Source organism: Papilio polytes, unplaced genomic scaffold (genome assembly GCF_000836215.1).
Source record: "Papilio polytes unplaced genomic scaffold, Ppol_1.0 DF822845.1, whole genome shotgun sequence".
Classification (NCBI taxonomy): domain Eukaryota; kingdom Metazoa; phylum Arthropoda; class Insecta; order Lepidoptera; family Papilionidae; genus Papilio; species Papilio polytes.
This window is the reverse complement of record NW_013526359.1, coordinates 4,476,966-4,499,446: the sequence shown is the minus strand read 5'-3', so window position 1 is coordinate 4,499,446 and position 22,481 is coordinate 4,476,966. Positions and strand designations below refer to the sequence as shown.

General features: G+C 34.1%; 1 long non-coding RNA gene across 2 annotated transcripts; it reads right to left on the bottom strand.

Moving 5' to 3' along the window:
* Positions 1 to 562: 562 nt before the first annotated feature.
* Positions 563 to 20,265, bottom strand: LOC106105404. 2 transcript variants are annotated; one of them, XR_001225735.1, is made up of 3 exons: positions 19,454 to 20,265; positions 18,983 to 19,177; positions 563 to 797 (listed from the first exon to the last, which is right to left on the bottom strand). It is a non-coding gene; the product is annotated as an uncharacterized LOC106105404 (long non-coding RNA). The 2 variants fall into 2 exon arrangements; XR_001225734.1 differs by lacking the exon at positions 563 to 797 and having other exon boundaries at positions 18,909 to 19,177.
* Positions 20,266 to 22,481: the final 2,216 nt, after the last annotated feature.

The window sequence follows — 22,481 nt, the reverse complement described above, 5'->3', positions numbered from 1 at the left end:
ATCAATCGCCCGTTTACCGCATTGAAGTGGCTGTAAGGGCGAGTACACAACACGATGCCAATTACACTGTCATACTAGGGAATTCTACAGACTGCGCACGCGCACACAATTTAAACATCACACTAATTAATAAAATTTAAGGGTCATGTTCTTATAATCTACATATCTTGGGTTCTTATCCATTTACAAATGTGATTTTAAAATTTCATATGAACAAAATGTACTAATGTTCTTAAGGTGAACGAAAACATCGTGATGCAACCTGCATATCAGTAAAAAAATTGGAATATATGTGAAGTCAACCCGGAGTGGGCTAGCAGTTGACTATTACCTCGTCTTCCCTTACTCAAGCTAGGCTCCTAACCTCTTAATGGGGACGTAGTGAGCTGGTGATGAATATAAAGCTTCATTTTAGTTAAAAAAAATTGCAGCATAAGTACCCTGTTGTTTCAGCTTGTTTTAATTTTGATAAGAAATGGTCGAATTTAAGGAAAATAAGAAATTAAAATAACAAATGTTAGATGTCAATGTCGTTTATTGTTTATGGATTTATTTTAAAAAAATGTTGAAATGAATGATAGAGACACGTTTGTTACTTTAATTAGTTAATACGAACGGCGATATGAAGATAAAATTGTCCGATATGTTTCTTGTTATTACTAATGTCCATTGAATGTCACTATACATCCCTTAACTTGAGCCCATTGTTTAGGCGTGTTAAATATTGTGCCTTTACTAAATATTTTAAAGTTATTGACAGGCATCGAGGATGTTTCCTACTAACGTATTATACAAGGCTGAAACAAATGAACAAAGTATTGTAAGATTGTTTCCGTTGTATAAATTAATGACGACATTTAAAGATTTCAAGTAAAGTCTTGAGTAGTAAGCTTGGTTACTAGCAAATATATAACTAGAATTTGATATTTCATAATTAAAATAATTATTTTACCCGAAGGAAATTTTAAGCCTTTTCCGTAAGTTAGGAAAATGGAGTCGTCTAAAGCATTCATACAAAAATCACACCTCGCTAAGAGCATTACGGGGAGCGTTTATAATCGGCTAAATATCGAATTGTTCCATCTATTGTTTGAAGGGCTTAAACCTCCCGTACCCTACGGAATTGGTTTCGAGAGTTTTAAGCCTACCGCCTTCGGAAAAACTTTACTTTCAACAATAAGATTTGGACCCTATTCAAAACAAAGTTGGGCTCAATTTTAAATAGCGAAGCTTCACGAACGATTCCTGAAAAGTGAAAGCTTTCCAACGCAAGGTATTTAGGTTTAAACTCCTATTGAAAGAGGTGAAAGTTTTGGGGGTGTTTCGGTTGAGTTAATTTAAGCTCTGTGTGCTGTGAGTTAGGGTGTTTTTTGGTTGTACCGCGAGATTTGTACGCGGAGGAGTGTTGTGAAGATTGTGCAGTAACGAGTCTACATACAGGGTGTAATTGTATCGGGGATCACGATCGACCCGCGGCACTTTAGTGATGGGAGCATGTCGAATTTAAAAATTTGTTGCTACTAAATTTGAACCTTAAGGCTTTTTTTTAACACTTAACAAGGACTACGACTATAAATTCTTGCAAAACTAGACTAAAATAATAGCCGTAAAATATTTCAATACAGAAATCCTTTATTTAAGTAAATTGGTTTTACACATTTTATTATTCAGCGACGTGGAAAGCGATGGCCATAACGTGGAAGGCATCGTAATACCTTGGTTCTATCAAAGGACTGACAAACCGATGGTGATGATGAAACTCATGACAATTATAATAAAGCACGTGAATATAGTGTCGTAAGAGGATTAAAAGGTTCACAATAATACTGTTAGGGCTCTTTATTTCTGTAAAATAATGTTAAAGCTCGTCCGTATCTCCGTGAAGCCAAGATATTATACATTTTCCACAGAGATAATTATGGTATTACGTTTTAATTTTGGAATTAACTACTAAATCAAAGGATAATTTCAATATGCTGCTATACTAAATTTAATATCACCTCTTCAAAAATATTTTCTATCTACTGACATTTGCAAAATTGTCATTATAATTACAATAAAAGTAAAGACTAACAATCAGTAATTAAAAAGTTTTAGCCAACAAATAATGAATACGAAAAATCGACAATCTACGATATTTATAAAAAAAATGTCATGTGTTCATAAGGTTCAATTTCAATTGCACAATTTTTATCGATATCCTAGACACTATTTCTATTTCTATGTCACATCACTATTTCCGCGAAGGGGTCCGACCCTGCGTTAGGGCGACGTCACGGGGGCGGCTATTTATTGAAGTGTGCCGTTTTATTTTTATTTGTTTCGCCCTTTGTTATAATTGTTACTTAATGATCGACAGATCGAAATTGTCCCTTCTATTGGAGGTCAATGTGACAGACGTATGCAGTAATTCCCTTATAAAAGATATCTTTAGATATCTTTAGTCGCAATTATAGTTAGTTACATTAAAAGAAATATCAGGTACGAAATAAGTTTGGTGTGTAAAGAGTATAGTAATACAGTTCTCTTGAGAATAACTTACTAGTCTTTAAAACCATAGTTTGGGCAAAAAAGACCTTATGATGCAGATGTCTATACTATTATTAAGGAAAGATATGTATTTTAGATATGTATTGACATAACTCAAAAATTACTGGGTGGATTTTAAAAATTTTTTCCTCGTTAGAACCGTAATTTATCTGTGAGTAACATAGGATATATCTTTTAATAATACACGGACGACGTTGCAAGCAATAGCTAGTCATAAATAAAACAAGAAGGTACGTAGCATTTGAACACCGAATTCTCTGTGTATACCATATTTTTCTCCTTAAACACTTTTCACATACAATAGAACTTCAATATAAGAAAGTTATAGTTTTTCGAGTGTTTTTAATTACCTTTTTCCCATAGAAATATTTAAATAATTCGCAATTAAGTGTACTACAAAATACGAGTAACTTGAAAGCCAATCAGGTTTATTTTTAAACCAATGCCAGCGGAGTGTCGTTTGTAAGGCGTCGAGTAGGGTTGGCGATATATACCAGTAATCTTATTACGTGGTAAATAAAAGTGTATGTTATAAACATTATTTGTGTATAATAAAAGAATTTTTTTTTTTTTGATAACATAAAGTGGCAAACGAGCAAGCGGCCACCTGAATCTACCGAAATGAAAAGCCACCGCTACCCATAAACATCCGCAATTACAGATGCGTTGCCTAACCTTAATACAGAGGAGGAGACGCACATAAAGAGGTAATTTTCCCTTCCTATGCGTCTCCTCCACCGTCAAAGCCACTTTTCCATCCCATCCTTTCCTATTAAGTAAAGGGTGGAAAGGGAAAGGGACTAAAATCAGGCCTCCGGCACCACACTCATCAGACGAAACGCGGAATTGCTTCCACTTCACGCCTGTTTTCCGTATGGTCGTGATATATGGTTAAAGCGGGCTCTACCACTGTGAATCTTTATATTAGCACATGTAAATGGTTGATTGTCTAGACTGAAGGTTAAAACGCTGTAGGTAAAACAAAAACTTCTTTAGAAAAGCTTTGATTATTTAGTTAGTTTTATTATTTATTAAACACTAGCTTTTGCAGGCGACTTCGTCCGCGCGGGATTAAAAATAAACAAAAGCAGACTGGTTTTGTTTATTTTTAATCTTGTTCTAGACTGTCCACTACATCTATGCGTAATTTCATAGAGATTCCTTCAACCCTTTAGGCTACAAACTCTAAAAAACTTCCATCTATCCACTAAACCTTCGCATTAATAATATTAGTAAGAAGTAAGATTATTAAATACAGATTTTTATTGAACTCCTAATTTTGTATTTAGCCTAAGGCATTTCGAAAACAGGAGAAATATAACGGTTGTACGCATTAAAGTATTTTATTCATGTAAAATATTTTGATTTGACAAATCATGAATATTCACATAAAAATTATTACTTTTTAATACAAATATACATATAAAATCAACATTAACAACATAACAGTTCTTATCCAAATTCGCGACTTATAGCGCCATCTCTATTTTCGCAAATTCAACTGAAATTATTGTACGAGGTTGCGATCCCGTTACGTAACTCCCAAAGAGGGATAAAAGGACAGAGGGTTGAGATAAGAATTTAACTACCAACCGATAGATGGCTCTGTTGACGTGAAAAAAAAAACAAGTTTATTTTAAGTAAAAGAAAAAGAATTATCCGCACCAGCTAGTTTTATACTTAGATAGAGGTCTTTCAATATAAACGGACATATCTTTTATGTCTTCTAACACCAAAACATACGTTGTTTTGGTAAAATAACAATCCTTTGTCGGTTTGTCGGCGTGTCTGCGTCGGTGCGTTTGGTCGGTCGCTTTATTAAGATTATCTGTTTGCGCAACAAAAGTTCTTAAAGTTTTGTTAATCTCTATCTATTGTAGTGTGGCTTGTGTGAAATAACTCCCTGTTTGATTTTCAGCTTCGCTTGCCTCTTTCACGCTACGGTGGTCGATATAAAAAAACATGAAAATGTCGGAAATACATAGGATTTTTTAACATAAGCACTATATACTACTAGCTGTTCCCGTGCGACTTCATCCGCATAAAATTATGAAAATTTTATTCAAGTCAAGTTATCAATTTTAAATGTCAAAATGACATAACATTATCACAAACTATGGCAACCTTGCTTCCTTGATATTGGCAGCTGTTGTTTATGGTCCCTTTCCCACATGAAGGCGTTTTACCAATTTATTTATCCCTTAAGTTTAATAGCGTCAAAATATAGAGCCTAAAGCGTGTCGTAAGTGTAGGACGTTTTACTAAAGAAAGAATTGGTCAAACATGCTGTGATTGCTGTCATCCTACGCCACAAAGTAGTGTGTGTTTACGTTTTATTATATTAGTATATATTTACTAACTTTTTTATTATCTTTAGTACTCCATTGTTTGTGAATCCTTAGTTCTATTACCAGTCGTCGAGACAACATCGTGTCGTCAAACATTTTAACTCCATAAATAAGAGTTCCAATTAACTATTAAGAGCTACTCGCCTAGTACATCAACATCAGTTCACTATATGTCCCAAATGAGGTGCTCGGAGCCTGCCCAAAGGAAGGAGAGACTAGGTCCTATTCAAACACGCAGGCCTATAAGATAGTTGACTTCACACATAACTTTAAATTGGTTTTTAGATAAGTGCAGGTTGCACCACGTTTTTCTTTACCGTAAGTTCAGCCATTATATATGAAATTCGAAAATCTAAACCTAATAGGTATGTGGCGGGATTCGAATCCAGGACCTGCAAACGCAAGTCCAGTGCTTAACCCTTGAGCCACTGCTCATAGTAATCTATGGTATTCATCATGTTAAAATCCAGCATCAAAGTCTCAGTCAACAACTATACTACGAGCATAAAATAATTACGCCCAACACGTCTAGTTCTTAATTACCCAGCTGTCCCACGACGTATCAGTTTTTGATAATCTTCATAATCCCACCCCGTTACCTGAAGTGTTATTATGGTGGGGTGAGCGGGGAGGGGGTAGGTATAAAGAAATCCTATTTTCATAGTTCAGTTCACGCACCGCCGTAATTTTGTTATTACGCATCAGCGCATTGGGCTTCTGGTAGCTGTAGAGTACACTTAACACGTCTTGATACTTGAAACTGTAACTGCTAAGTGTATGGTCTTATATACCAATCTGCAACTAAAAAAGTAACATCAAACTGACAGAACATCATCTGTTAATTGGTAATTTTAGTAAACATTTACAAAACAGTAGCTTTTGCTTGCGACTCCGTCCGCATAAAATTACAAAAAACAAAAGTAAGAAGCTTATGTATTCTTACTGACGATACTCTATTTAGACGATTTCGAAAAGCAAGAATAAACATTAAGTTACTTTTAATTACGAAGTATCAAGACTGTTTAGTCCAACTATTGAAGTTTTAGATGTTTACAAAGTTATTTCATATTTTCAATTTAAACAGGCAGCGCGGGTGTGGGAAGGTGGTTTGTTTCCTCTCCGGCTAGGAAAGCTTTGGCTCATTTGGCTTATACAAGAACATAGGGGGATTTTATCAAACTATTATATTAATCTTGATATTGTTGTTAGTAATATACAAATTAACTATATTTCTTATAAATTCCAGTGGCTCTCCAGTGGATTTTTCTTTAACAGAAGCATACATATAAGGTATTTATATGATCTTTAAATTATTCTAAAAGAAAATAATGTCAAAACACAGAAATGATAAGAAAAATTTGGAATAACACAAACAAATTCCTACCTTACTTTTAATCAACGGCGTCATAGTGTAACATTTTTTATAGAATTCTTATTAAATATACATTTTATGTTATAACTTTTTTTATAAACGTTTTCTTATCAATCCATCGAGAAGTGCATCAGCTGTCGGCCGAAATATTTACTGTTGACGTGAATGATTGCAAGATATTCTGCCAGTTTGATTTTATAATCCCATTAATATTAAAAGAATTAAAATGAAACAAACAAAACATAAATACCCATAACTGGCAACTTTTTCTCATGTTTAAAAAAGAAATATCGCGCCTCTTTTGTTTATAATTTTCAGGTTTAAAGTTGGCATAAATAAATTTTAGGTTAGTCGAAACACAATCATCAAAATCATTCTTATACAAAACAATGTAAAATAAATGAAATTTATTAATTAGCTAGAATTTAAAAATATAGCCTATGTGGTCTTCCAAATTATGCTCTACATTTATACCAATTTTCATCTAGATCCGTTTAACAGTTTAGGCGGCAAATCTGACAAACATCCATCTAAATTTTCACATTTATATTAGTAAGATTATACTTTGACTATTATCAACTTTACAACTTCAACTAGTTATAAGATAATTGTAATCAAAAATTGACATCCAAAAAATAGATTCTTCAAGAGTCAATTATTAAAAATTTGGAAGCATATTTTCGCAGTACATACCTCGGATGTAGATTATTATCAACTTAAACGCTCTATTAGTCGTGCAGACGATAGGGAACGGGACAGATATCTTTTGTACGCGGTGACACGCCGCATAACTTGCGGAAAGCACGCATTATATTATCAGAACAATTATTCACGGATAATTGGTTATAGGAAATATTTAGGACAAATCTGTCGCAACCATATGGCATTTTTCATAGAAGATGCGGGTACCGGATGTTATATGACAGAACACATTAAATTAGGCCAGATACGATCCTCCTTATATCTGCAGTTCTCAACCGTGTTGTTTTTCCGTAGCTTCTTACCTCGCATAGGTAGAAAGGTCCGTTCTCAATGGTTATTCTAACCATGACTTCAAGAGCGTACTTTTTCAATAAATCTGCAATTCTTCTGGATTTTTAACGATCATTAGCGCTTGGCTTTCTTTCGTTCCCTTGTTCGTTTGTCTTTCATAAAAAAAATTAAAGTCGTCAAAGGTTTAAAGCAATGCCAACATTTTAAAAACGTCTGCATATTTAGCGGGCTGCATCGTGTTAACTTTGGGCTCATTTGTTCAAAACAAAAACAAATAAAACCTTTTTGCAATTTTTAAAAAAGTTATATAAGAGTGCAGAAGATAGTTCCGAGAAGGCAACAGCGTGCGCCCGCGCGGAAACTGTCAAGTTGACGGCCGCTTGACGCGACGCCATATTCAAACGGCTGGGGCCTTTTATTTTTGTTCTTTATCTCAGTATCCATCTAGTGGTTGACCATAAGTACTGTGAGATTAGGACATTTATATGATTTTTTTGTCGGCCTCTCATTCTCCCGTGGCATAGTGAATCCAAGGACTTTATTTTTCATTATTTCAAAAATAATTTACAGTATTCGACTTGGCTAATTAAAATGTTTATTACAAAAAAATCCGTTAAAACATAATAACTACAATTAGAATTAAAAATACAATTAGTAATAAATTTTAAAATACGAAACTATACATGAGACATTTATGTGTTGCAGGAATTTTATATGTCTAACTAAATAATAATAAGATAAGTGTTGGTAAATCTTTTATCTCTCTCTCTCGCTTTGTCTCTCTTTTCACCTCTTCGTTGTATTTTTTTAGAAGTTAATTGAAATACTTTTACTATTAAAAATATCCGGCTTTTTGGTATATGTATGGGAACCCTAAACAATTGAAAATTCCAATCATAATTCAATCTTTAAGTCCATAGCAATAAGATCGTTTAAAATTAATAAATAATTAAGAATACGAGTTTTAATCGGTCACTATCAGGATAACCTGTTGTTAGGCATTTCGTTCCATATCGTGCATCCGAAGCGATGAATGCATAATTAAGTGGAAGAGATTCTCTGGTTTTGTTTAACTTAGACCTGTGTGACTCATCCAATTGAATGGTACATTTTTCTTGACTATCTCTGACTTCTGACTTTGACGATGTTTTATGCTAATTTCAATATAGTTTTAGGTATTCGGTTAGCAATTCAAATAAAAAATTGCGTTTCATGTCCCTCTTGAAATATTTTGACATAATTTTTGCAGTTTGGTTTTATTATATTAAAATTCCAACATCGTTTACGGAAGTGTATCATTAAATATTTAACAATACGAATAAAAACTTTTTTAAAAATAACATTCAAAACTGGCTGGTATGATCGAAAGTAAAGCATCTGACCTTTTTGTACTGGCCGCTGACACTACCCGTCAAGTTTAAATTCCGAACACGTGAAACTTCAATTGAAAAAAAAGAATAAACCGTTTTTTACCGACCGCCTCGGAACCCGATCCCCGAAATTCACTTGCTACCAAGTTTATTATTTGATACTCTGGATGGATTATAATTTTTTTTTGTATCTTCAAAGCTTCTTTAGTGTCGGCATTGCTTTAATATTTTTTTATATGCTGCCAGGTATTGATGTGTGGATTGTTTGTATGAAAATTATATGTTTCTTAAAGATTATGACAATAACATTATTTTGTAAACAAATTATTGAAGTTTAAATGTAACACTGATAAAATTTTCACGAAAATGTGAAAATTGATTGATTTTATAAAATTAAGTGGACCGCTTTTTAAAAAAAAAATATTATGTCAACAAGCTTAACCGAAGAGTAAATTATATAATAACTATATTTTTACAACTATATTTTTGGGATTTGATTAAAATTTAAGTCGTCTTTCATAACGTTTTTGGCGCCATTGCAGTCTTATCCTTATAGACTCCAATGCGTTGGGCATTGTTCGCAAGGTAATGGTTTAAAGTATCTCATTCTAAGGTCTTTTTTCACGTAACACAACATCGACTAGCCCTTACTAATTGTAATTTAAACTATGTTTATCGCGATCCAAATCTCTCCAGCCGCGAGACATCGCCCGGTGGTCTTCAAACAGACCTGGCACTTTCTTGAGGAACAAAATTGTCAAAATGTCGACCGATCACGACAATATTACAAACAACTACTACGGTTTATAAAATGCCTTGTACTTTAAAACCTTCTTTATACTGAAAGGTATAAGGACTTATTTAACATGTTAAAGTACTTTGTGGTTGGTATTCAAAAAACAACGACAAAAAGTCGACGATCGTAAGATAAGAAATGAAATTTAAAGATGCCGTCTCTGAAATTAGCTTGAGTATATTTTTATAACAATTTTAAAGCAAATGCTATATTCGATCACATTAAAAAAGTGAGGAAATTTGTAAGTTACATTATTCAAACAAATACTAAATTATACATTTTTATTTTTATGTGGCAAGCGAGAATTTCGAACCCTTTTCAATGCTGTATTTTCGTGACGTCCAGGAAATACTATACCATCTTACGTCTCGATTCAATACTGATAGGTAATTTATCTATCTATCTGGGTATACATATAATAAAAAAAAACATACAGACGAATTGAGTACCTCCTTCTTTTGGGAAGTCGGTAAAAAAATGGAGTGTCTGTTTATAACATCAAAAGAAAAATTGCTGATAACGAAAATTGCAGTTAAGAAATGTTTGTCTGTCTGTCTGACTGTCTGTTTGTGTGTCTGTCTGTGTGTGTGAAATCTCCGAAACGGCTGGCCCGATATCGACCGGACTTTCACTGAAGGGTAGCTGACATAGACGGGCATATTACAGGCTACTTTTTTTAAAATTCGTAATGGCGTTACGGGTGGTCCAAATTTGCGCTAACGAAGTTTGCGAGCGATAGCTCGTTTTGAATAAAATAGGTAGTTTACCTTATTAATGGTATGTTGTGGTGTCGCAGGCTTGTGTGCGCCGAGTGAGGTCAGCCTAATTATTCGGAATAATCGTCGTGTATCGATCTATCGATAATTAGTCCCGACGACGAAGTCTCGCGACCGCCCGCAACTGCTGCGACCTCTACTTCTCAAACTGTCTTAATTTTAAATCCAATCTATTTAAAGAAATAACACTAAAGATACATACGTAGAGGTATACATACGCCTAAACTTTCAACAGATTTCAGAGAAGATAAAAACTGGAAAATAAGTGAGATAAATATCTGCCATACTTTAAAGTTATGTTACTTATGTCGAAGGAAACTTTATCCATCAGACAAATCCTGTTCAAAATCAGTTAAGATGTTTACGGTCTGACATTGCCCTCTGGTTAGAAAAAAAGGATGAATTAAAATATTTGAATACTAATGACCATTTAGTTTAATAAAGTTTGAACAACGTGCCGATAATTCGGTTGTGAGATGATGGATCGGACGAGTGGCGGCGAGGTGTCGATGCAGGTCGCGGCGATTGCTGTAATCGAATAATAATCGTTATCTCGTAATCGATTCACTCGGCCCCGAAGCCGTTTCGGGACTTTTGAAATTAATGAATCGGATAATGTTATTTTTTATTTATTACGCCAAAGAATATTTGTTTGTTCATTCATATTAATATGATCCTCTTAAAATGAATTGTAGACAGGTCGGGGACAGTACGAAAAAATCGCGACTGAATTTGGGACGTACAGAGATTGAAATCAATATTCGATTTTAATCAAGATAGATAAGTCGCAATTGAGTCACTGGCGGCAAAATACTGAAACGAATTTAAACACTTCGCGTCGTAAGCGCCACTGAGAGTTCAATTATCATTGACGATTTAACTGTTGTTTTAGAATTCCTCCGTTAACCCGTTTATCGTCTTACAAACATGGTAAGTTAGCAACCCTATTATCATGCAATAAGAAATTGTTAGTAATGGACTGTATTTCTTGGCTGGTTTGTAAATAAAGAGTAGGCTCGGAGTTCGAAGTTAATAAGACAAAATAGTTACAAGGTCTATTGATTAAGTATATGTGATCGTATGGTGGATCGGAGCGCAACTGGGGGGCGCGGAGGATGGACGACGGATGAAAGGGTTTTCCCCGCCGGTGTTGCAGTTAGACGCAACAGAAATCTTTATGTAGAAATACCAATAGTGTGACTTCATTTGAGTCCAAAGATATAAGTTCAACTAACTTTGTGTTAGCGAAGTTTGAGATTCTCTGCGAATAAAGACGTTGTCACCTCGACGAACGCGTAGGCGCCGGACGCGACGTCGCTCGAGCGCGGTAACCTATTTGTTCAGCCGATTTGAAGCGCTTTTCAGCCGTAAGCCGTTTAGTTATTAGTAAGTGACTAACCGTTAACAAGTAGTTACTACGGTACAAAATTATAATAAAAAATAGACCTTTGTATAGACAAACCTAAACGTTTAACCAGATTTCAGTGTGTAAAGCTCCTTCTGATATAAAAATTTTGAACAACCGTAATGTAACCTTTTTGGTGTATTACAAAATGTAAACTTTTTAAAGTAGTCTCGTAAATTCTCCAGGATTAATTGAAACCTGGAGGAGTGAATTAATAGGAATGTTCATTATACCTACATATTATACGTTAAAGAGCCTACCTGCTTGTTACTGTTTCTCTATGTTAAATATTTTTCTTTTACTTTTTAAGTAAAAGTATTTTTAATTAACAAAAGCACACTTAAAAAGCTTACAAAACGTTAAAAATCAATACCTAACCGTAAATTGCAGATTAAAAACTTCTTAAATTTCATAGAAAAGTTTTAATAACAATGTACAAATAATGCATAAATAGATTTAATAATAGACGGCGTGTTAAGGAGGATTATCATAATGACGTTCTATTGTTGCGGACAAAAAGACAAACAACTTTTTATATGTAAGTCGACAGAAAGAGAGAGTCATTGAATATGAATATAACAAAGGAGGTAATATAGCATATTATGGTCGCTACTGGGCGGTCGAGAAAAAAATAATTATGGCGTTTGTAATATGTTCTTGTCTATGGCTTCTGCTTTTGTTAATTTAACTGTTTTTTTACTTAACCCAAATTCTTGTATATTAATTATATCCATTAAAACTGACGCATTTATAATTTAAAAAAAAAACAAGTTTGCAATACCTTACACCAAGTAATAGCTGTTCTTCGTCTGCGTGAAATATAATAAAAATGGTATAGATGTAGAGGATAGTCTGAAAGAACAAATGAGATTTTTTTATTCCTCGCGGACGGAGTCGCGAGCGATAGCTAGTTGATAAAAGAATCGTTTAAAAACTTACATATAAACATACAATGTAACTTAGAAATTGCTTGTTTTTTTCTATAGAATTACACGTCTCGATAGATTATAAGTTTGCTACTTACATGCGATTGTTAATCTGTTTATTTTTAATTTATTGACGGTGCAGAGGTTAACGACCGTTTCATATATCTTCTGTCACCGAGTGATCCATCGACACCTAGCGTTTGACAGCTTCCAGGAAACTTTATTGACTGGAATAACCATCGAGTGAAGCCTTGATTTGTTAATAAATGTACTGATGGGTTTTTTAATTATTTTTTACTAAACAAGTTAAAGGAAAAAATAAAATACTACAACTTTTATAACAAAAATGTTTTGTATAATGCTGGGTTGCTGATGTTTGCATTCATTTTATCATAACCTAGATACATTAGTGGTAGATTGAGCTAAGTTTCAACGAAGTAAAACTCGCATTTCTTGAACTTATCGAACCAAAAAAACATTAACGAATGGTTAAATGCAACTGGGAAGCCGACCATTAGTGGAATAAAATATGTAAAAGGTTTTATAGATTTTATTTTTTGGAAAGGCATATCTTTGTAACAGTACTAAAATTTATTTTATATGAAGGCAACCAACTTTCAATTAACAGGCAAAACAAAAACATACATCCCTATCCCTTTACAATCAAGCCTGTTTGATTCCCTTTTATAGCTACTTTTTAAAAGTTTAATGACATATCTAGTTGTGTTACATCTTTGTAGAGCGCCAGGAGGCTCGGCCACACAAAATTAACAAACCTCACGCCTCCCGCGGCTCGGAAGCAAAGGTCAAATTGTAATTTAATTATTTCTACAGCCAGTATACGATTCAATCCATAATAGGATCAGATAATTTTATTTGTAACTCACTAGATTAAACTTAAAGAAAAATGGTTAAGTAGATACTTAATTAAGTACGTTAGGATTAGAGCCTAGTAAGCCTGGTAACCTAGTAAGTTTGACGTGAAATTCCCCTCTATTAGAGTATTTTAAGAATATTCTTAAAATTTTTGTTTTAAGGGTAACATGTTCGAAATTATTATTTGTTAAATATTTGTTGTTTTCATTAACACAATGCCATCGAATCATTTGGCAAATTAACTACGGAGAAGTAATAGTGGTACAACATTTTATTATAGTAAAAAACTCAACAAACTTACTCTTGAACTCCGAAATACGATTCGCACTTAACATTCTCAGAAATTCACTTATTACCTTCTCCATAATCAAGCGCCTTTTGATTTGGTGTGCCAACCCCTGCAGCGAGAAAGATTGATGATAAACATGACGCATTATACAACGGTTAAAATAAATAAAAGACAATCGTCAGCCGATCATTGACTTGCGATGAGTAACTGGGTGTCGTTTGAACTAATTTAACTACATAATAATACTGCCTAAATACTTGTATCATATAATCATATTGTTATTTTTGTATTACATTTTAGGTAATAAAAACTCTGTAATTCAAAATATTTTTAAGGCTTAAAATCCTGCCTTCGATCCTGAGATCCTGGTTCCGAATCCCGTTATACGTGTTTGTCTATGGCCTAGTCAGTCCTAACTTAGGATAGGCTCTGAGCCCTCTAGAAGGCGAGACTATGCTCTAACCTTTTCCCCATAGCTTGCCTCGGGTGAGGGACGAGGGGAGGTCCACATCCAGTAAGAGATGGAGAGAGCGCGCACGGGTTTCCACGCACAACAGAGGCCGAACGATCGTTGAGGAGGTCCACAACCATCACCATCGGGGTGTGTGATGAATATTAATATGAGCCCATGCACCGGTGAACAGTGAAGTCTAGGGAACCAGAGAGGTAGGGTTTAGTGGGTAGGCTCCAATTTCTTTCCCTTTTGGGCAGGAATGTGGAGAGAGTCCTACATACCCTGTGTCTTTCCTCAAGGCACCTGGGATGCGTAACGCATTCCCCCTCTTAAAAAAAAGGCTATAAGCCCCTCTGGCCTTAGTGGATGCGTAAGGTTAGCTGATGACGATAAGTATAGTCGACTTTATTTATTTACCAAAAATATAGATTTACAAATGACATTTTAAAGTTCCCATAATTTTATATAGGTACCAAACCTTATTGCACAGAATCAATTACATAGTTAATTTCTTCAAGAAAAAGTTTCATACAGATTAAGTACCATTTTATTGTTCAAATGCTTTATAACATTGAATTAAAAAGAATCAATTATTTCATCACATATTTGTGTTCCGGATTCATTGCTGAGAACAAGTTCATGTGCACAGTCGGTAGTCCACGACCCCGTCAACCGACTGTCAGGACGCGGCCGAGCGAAAAATTGAAGCTTCCATGATACGTTTGTTTCAACAAAAGATATTCAAAATATATATAGAGGTAGCATAGTTGACGTCACTTGAGATATTTTACATAAGATTCACTAACACCATCTGTTGATAGGTCCAGACACATGTCAATATAATTAATTGCCAAGAAGTGTCTTTAAAAAATGTTTATTTTATAACAAGAAGTGTAACTCATTGTTATTTTTTTAAATATTTTATAACATGTCAATCCAAGAGGTGGCGTACTAAACTTAACACCTAACAAAATACCTTTCAAAGAAGTTACCGGTGAAAAAATATTGTTCCCTATGTCTATTTATTTAATGTCTTTGGTTTCAGCTTATACTATCCGGTCACAATAACATAAGACGCCGTCACATTGAATACAAGATATGATGGCTTAATAAAGTTATTAGTAAAAATACCTAAGTTAACATTCGAAATACTTCTGCAAGTAAGGAACACATTATCACTACTTCAGCAATAATGTAAATCTATTCAAAATCAACCAGCGAATGTTAATCTTTGACCAAACGCGCGCGCTTTAAACTCCAAATATGCCTCTGAAGTGCTTTACATTGCCGGATTGTATTCACAAATTTGAATACGTTAGTAACAAAACACGAAATGTATTCTGTAACAGTTGTTCCCGTCTTTACAAGATGGCGACGATTCCTTTAAACGCGCCACTGGTCACTTTATTTTTTTTCAACTAGTAACGTCGTCGGCTCCTGGTATGGAGTATTAAGAGGGATTTAAAATAACAATTGCTGCATGTAATGGATATGCACTAGAGCATAAATGGGTTTCACGTTTGTTTGTATCACCGACACCTTCATAACAATGTTATAGACACGGCGACCACTGGTTAGCGTCAATGTTGCCATAATGACAGACTTGTAGAGAAAATATCGCTTTAGAACGTACGCACACCTGAAACTAAACATCCGCACAACTATTTAGTCTCGCTTTGATTCCTATAAGCAAACATGGAGGCGCACACTACTCGATTTTCAGCAACTGAACTATTAAATTTGCTGCGAAACAATCGACAACCGCTATTGTGCGATTGTTTTCGTTGTGCGATAGTTTAGTCAAAGGTGTGGGCCCGCTTTTATATTCCACTCAATTTATTACAGGAGACGAGTATAATAAAAAGATATTAGTTAGAAATTTCTTACATCAAAACAATTTAGAAGTCCTGTAGTAGAACTGAATTGCGTAAAGCTTGAGGTTGAACGAAGAATTATTTAGCTAAAAACAATGCCTAGTCCTACAACTCTGTATAATACACGTGAATGATCCTGGCAACTGGCAGATCCAGTAAATAATAAAAATATACTTCGCCTACGCTCTACACAGAAAGGAAACAAATAAACACCCTTTGCAGAGTAAAAAATAAAAAAGAATACATTGCTAAATAAAATGAAAAGGGGCTTAAGAAAAAATTGTTAAGAGATAAGTAACGTAAAGCTACCGACGTACGATGGCGGGCGACTGTTGCACCACAATACAAGGCTCGCAGATTCCTTGGATAATCCCACAAAGCGCCGCAACCTCCCAAGTCGCGTGGCGGCGGAGACAAAGTACATCTCATAGGCGTCACTAGCCGATGATCTGTTCTAGGGGACGGCAGTATTTAGGTACAAATTTCATAATATTGCATCGATTAATCAATTAAACTGGACTTTAAAACTAGCAATGGATAAATAACTATATTTACTTCAGTACATTTCCAATACACACTACATCTCGGTCTTCAAAATGGGCCAAGTCTTAACATGCAATAAAATGACTAATAATATATTTCCTAATTTACAAACTTTCACTCAGCCTCAAAACGCTATTTTTAAACGCTATCAATACAATCCTTTTTAACAAAATTTACTAATTTATCAAGGTAAAAAATAAAGATTTCTCTTATTGGTATAAACAGTCGTTACAGATGTTATATAAAAGTCTATAGAATATTTTTCCTCCCAAAGCAGTCAAAGAATGCCTTTCAAACGGCCAGTAGAAAGTATCATTGTAACAGAAGCTTAATTATCAATTGAAAATCAAGTAATGAATACCGTATAGTGTGTGATTAGGGTGACCATGCAACGTATTTAGGGATATTATTTTTTTCAGCTAATTACTTCTTATCTTTTCCTATTCAGATTGTTAACGAAAGTCTAGCACGAAAATATGGTGATTAAAAAAGACTACACTGTTGGTTTCTATTAATTAATTACAAATATAAGAGCCGAAGAAGCCAAGTAACCATTTGGTGTGACTTTCTTTTAATATGAGGCCATTACATAAACATTGTTCTTACTAACTCGAAGTAATAATGGGAAGAACTTTTTGTTTGAAGCTGGAAACGCATTCGTTCGTTCACAGTTGATTTCTATAGGCGTTATAGATCACTTGTTCACTTGTTTGTCCTCTTCAATTATAAAAAAAAAATGTTTTATTACTTAATAGAACTTATTCATAGCGTCTATTTTAATATTGCCAGCAATGTATAAAGTGCTTTCTTCTACTATTTTGTAAAACTGCGTGTTCTGTTTTTAGGAATCATTGAAAACCGGCGCTTCGGTGTACACCGAGCACATGCCGAATGAATTCCTTTTCATTTATTGAATAAACTGATTTCTTTCTTTCTTTCTTTCTTTCTTTCTTAACAAATAATAATGTGGGAGCAACTGACGGACTAAAAATTATGAACATTTGGTGTCAAAGTTTGGTCACCGTACAGTATTCAGTAGCGCACAAAGCGGCGCGTCAAAGATGGCGGTACCATTGATGTACGCGGTCGCCCCGGCGGCGAAGAGATCTCTCGACATCCAATAGCCTTTTAATACAAGCCGACATGTACAGGACCACTTTGGAGATTTCGTCTTAAAACGTTAGTGCATCATTTCTATAGAAATTTAAGAAATTTTAAGCAAAACAGTAGTCATTAGTTAATAATTAATAAACATTTAAGTTCCTAATTAAATTATTGACGGCTTTTGTATCGTTAAGATGCAAGAAAATGTAACTAAGTGGGTACTAACAAACTCAGATGTCGCTCATTAATGCGGCGTCCATCATTACCCTACAAAACCCTACAAGGTATGCCCAATAAGTAAAAGCATCTCCAAGCAAAAACTAAGGTATAGAACCAACAATATTTCCTCAATCTGAAGACAAAATTGTCGAATTTATTATCTAAAAACGAATTAAAACAATTTCTTGTTAGATATTTGGAAAAAAATAATTTTTAAAAGTAATAGACGAACAGCTATATTAACAGTACTTATTAATTACTTTAAGACAAACACTAAGGAATTACATAAATATATCGAACGTTCCGCGGTGACGAAAAGAAATGTACTGAAGGTACTGAATGCCAGAGAGCTACGCCACTAGCAAAGTCTTTTATGAAACTACCATCACTATTACTTCCGTTTCCTAATATTTTCTAACAGTGTAATAAAAGGTGTGTTACATTATAACCAGTGAGTTAAGCAACGTTAACTGACCTTTAATTTGAATACTTTTATTAAAGGTTATAATTTATTTTCTCACATTCCTGCGCTGTGTGCCATAGCCATCCGCGGCAGTAGACAGCGGGAGCTGAACCCGGGACCTCGCCACTGTCACTGACTAGCGACGTACCGACTGAATGTTAACAAACTTGCACAAATTATATAAAACAAACTGTTACTTGTGACTTCGTCCACGGGAAATTAAAAGAATAATATAAAATATATTTACTCACTTATAACGTAGCTTTTTAATGATGAAGGAATTTTTGAAATCGGCTGAGTAGTTTTTGAATTATTTCAACATATACAAAAAATAAATCTTTCCTCTTCATAACATTAGTGTAGATTTGTGATGACATCATGATTCTTTAATTATGAAATTCAAGTTCGTTACGATATTATGTTTAAACATCAAGTTAATTGCCAATTTAAGAAAAAAACTCAAAACATTCCACGATACGGTTGCTTTGTTAAGAATATATTCTTTTACCGTTACGTTCAATGAGGGTATAAATTAAAATGATTGAACAAATAAGAAAACATTCTCGTGTAATCAATTAATTTCATAGTAAAATGATAGTAATTTTTTTTGCTGTCGTTACTTACCCATGTGAACAGGAGCTACATGAAGCGCGCAGCATGGGGCCATATCTGTGTTTGTGAAGATAATCTCCCTGTCCGTACTACGTAGCATGTGGCCAATCAACTGCCTACCATCAACTTGCACATCATACGTCCTACTTTTTTATTTTATTACTTTAAATTCGACCGCGATCTTGTAAAAACAGAGCAGTCGAAATTCTGAAAACAAGCGTAGTATGTGAAGTGATACGGATTTAATTTGGATTTCATTGTGAAACATACTCGTACTTAAAATGTTTTCGTTACGTTTTACTAATACAAAGTTTTGTTAAATTGTTTTATTTTATAGTAAATGACTAACAACTTAGGGTCCTTGGCTTCGATGTTAAGGATACTCGCTTACTCCCTTCTGTTTAAAAACATCGCTAAAATAACGAAGCGACCGATGCTCGTATCATATCAACGGGAGGGAGGTAGAGAATGTGTATAATATACCTTTCTATACTTCCTCTCCTCAATACAATCTACCTTCTCTTTCCATCACTTCCATAGGAAGAGAACCTGCAGTATCGAACGAAACGCTGAATTGCTTCCACTTCACGCCTGTCTTCTGTGTGGTCGTGGTATTGCACTGTGCGAGCTGGCCTATTCTTGCGATAGATGTTATTGAGGGCTCTACCATTTTATGTTGCTAAAATATTCTTAAAAGATGGTTTGAAAATCAAACTTAATATGATAAAGCCTTTGGTTTATTAAACGGCAAATAATTGTACCAACTATTCAACGGGACAAATAAAGATTAAACAGGCGTAGAACATTCTTTTCAACCTTTTCCCCGTTTTATTTTTGCGTTTTCTATAACTCCGGTTCTTCCATTTTCTTTTTATGTTCATCGTCTTCATACTGGGTCTTTTTAAAGAGATTACCTTTTTCATTTTGGCTGGATGATGGTTCTGACATTTTTAGGCTGTCTACTATTTTCTCTTTCGAAGCTTTGATACTTTGAACCGGCATTTTATTGTGAATATCATTTGGCACGAATTTACCTTTGATAATTGAAAAGCAATGAGGCGAATTATGTACGCCTATTTTGTGTGGAATTTTACAAACATTTTTCGGATATGTCGATGTGAAGAAATTTACCATAGCTCAAGTTTACGTTGTTACCAATTTATCATTATTAAAGTTTATTATTTGTGTGATATTTAAAATTCCATAATTATCGGAATCACTGGATTATTTCTTGAATTTACAAATACAAAACAATACTAAAATTTGCCAAGATCTGTCAATGAACAGACAGATATAAAAAACGTAATAATGTCATTTGATAGGATATTTAATCTTCTATCATGTTTAAGGAATTCAGAGAGTTTTGTATTCATCAACCTGCCATTGTACCTACAAATAGTCACCAGTAAATACTGCTCTTCCATACATCTTTATCAGCCGTCATATCGGAATTTACTCCCTTCTTAAGCATATCCTTTTTACACAATCCATCTATACTTTCTTCGGCCTTCCTCTACCTTTAGCCACTTTCAATCTTAATAATTTGTTCATTTCGTTCAGCATATGTCCATACCACACTAACCTTCTGTTTCTCAAGATTTTGTCCACAGTATATTAATTAGAAAAGCAGTATCATTTGTAACAGCGTTTGATATATTATTGTACGAGTACTTACATTTTCCTTAATGGAAGTCAATAGTCGTTAAAACACCCTATCCATTTGTATTTTGTTTGTCACATAAACAAGGTCCATTAATAAGAAAACTTGCTTATTATAATTTAAAAATAGAGACATGTTTTATTAATATTTTCTAAACAGTGAAAGCAATATTTAAGTGAATAATTATTTATTTCAAATAAGGAATAATACTAACATTGTAACATTAATTAAATTTAAAAATTTGATAATAGATCAGAACCAGTATCAATATTATGGGTTAAAAATAAAACATCCTATATATCATCTTTTTCTTTCTTCCGACGCAAAGCAGCTTCGTCATCTAACTTTTTCTTTAGCTCTTTCAGTTGTTCTTTTTGTTTCTTGAAGAAGTAGCTATCTTCGTGTACCGAGCCGTAATGCCTGAAGGTGCCTGCCGCTTCACCGCCAGCGCCCCCGACCTTCCCCGCTCCTGAATCCGACCCTGTAGTATATCTACGAAGACTTACTGAGCAATCATTGTCAGATCTTAGTCTATTTCTAATCCAATATAGAACATCAAGAAAAGACTTCCGTTTCAGTTCATTGCTCGTTTTAGTAATCACGTACACGTTTTTCATTTTTTTTTCTAATTTTTTATAACTTTGGAAAGGAAATAAAGATTTTTTTTGATAGGATAATTTTTGATTGATTGACGTTGGTTGTTATTTTTTCTCGTTTTTTATGGTTTTAGTTGCTTTAATAGACAATTCAAAAAAGGTTTACTGACTTTTTTTGAAGACTAAGCTGTAAGAATATCATAACCACAACAATTCCACAGTATTTCTATTTATCGAATGCTCATTAGTAAAAATATGTATAACTAGCTAAGTCCGCGTGAAAAAAATGAGCTTGAGCAATCTATGTGTTCTTGCAGACTATCCTCTACATTTACGCTAAATTTCATCAAGAACTGTTCAGCAGTTTAGGCAGAAAACTCTAAGAAACATCCCTCCATCTAAACTTTCGCATTATTTTCATCAGTAAGAAAGGTGAGATGGAATTTGAAAGTACTTTCATTAATAGTTATGTACCGTACATATTGAGTGTTGAAAGCCAAGGTATGTACATCATTGTGTAACATTAAACAGAAACAGTAATGAATAAGAAACGGTAAAACATTCTAGACGACGGGGACATAAAACAGAAAGTAGAGGAAAAAGAAGAAACTATGGGTGAATTGTGTGAAAGAGGATATGCTTAAGAAAGGAGTGGATTCAGATATGACGGCTGATAGAGATGTATGGAAGAGCAGTACAGACTGTGCCGACCTTCGGTAAGATATAAGGGGAAGTTGATGATAATGAAAACGTTGTAACCAAAGTCAATAGATTGTAAGTCATTCAGTTCGTAATTTCCTTACAATATCATTAAAAAAATACTGGAGTGCGAACTGAAATTACCAATTAGCAAAGAAACTAATTTGCTAACGTACAGTATGTATTTTAATTGATGGCAAAGATTCAACTTACGACTTTTCGTCGTAACAAGTTTAGTTACGCTGTAATAATTTTCTCACTAATTATTCTTATTATTTTATATATAAAGTGGATTTTCTTTGCTAAATGTAGTCGCAAGTATGGTGTTGTGATAAACGAAATGGATTTAACTAAGGTCTGTAAATTAAACATTTTACTTTGGTTATTATTAAATTAAATAGATTGTCGATAGTTGGTTAAAAATATCTTAATACAATATTGTTTGATATAGTTACTCTGACTCCCTCTCTGCGTCTGCCTGTCTCTCTCTCCCTCTCCGAAAAAGGCAAACTGAGAAAAATAAGATAATTAAGACAATCATAAAAGGTGGATATTT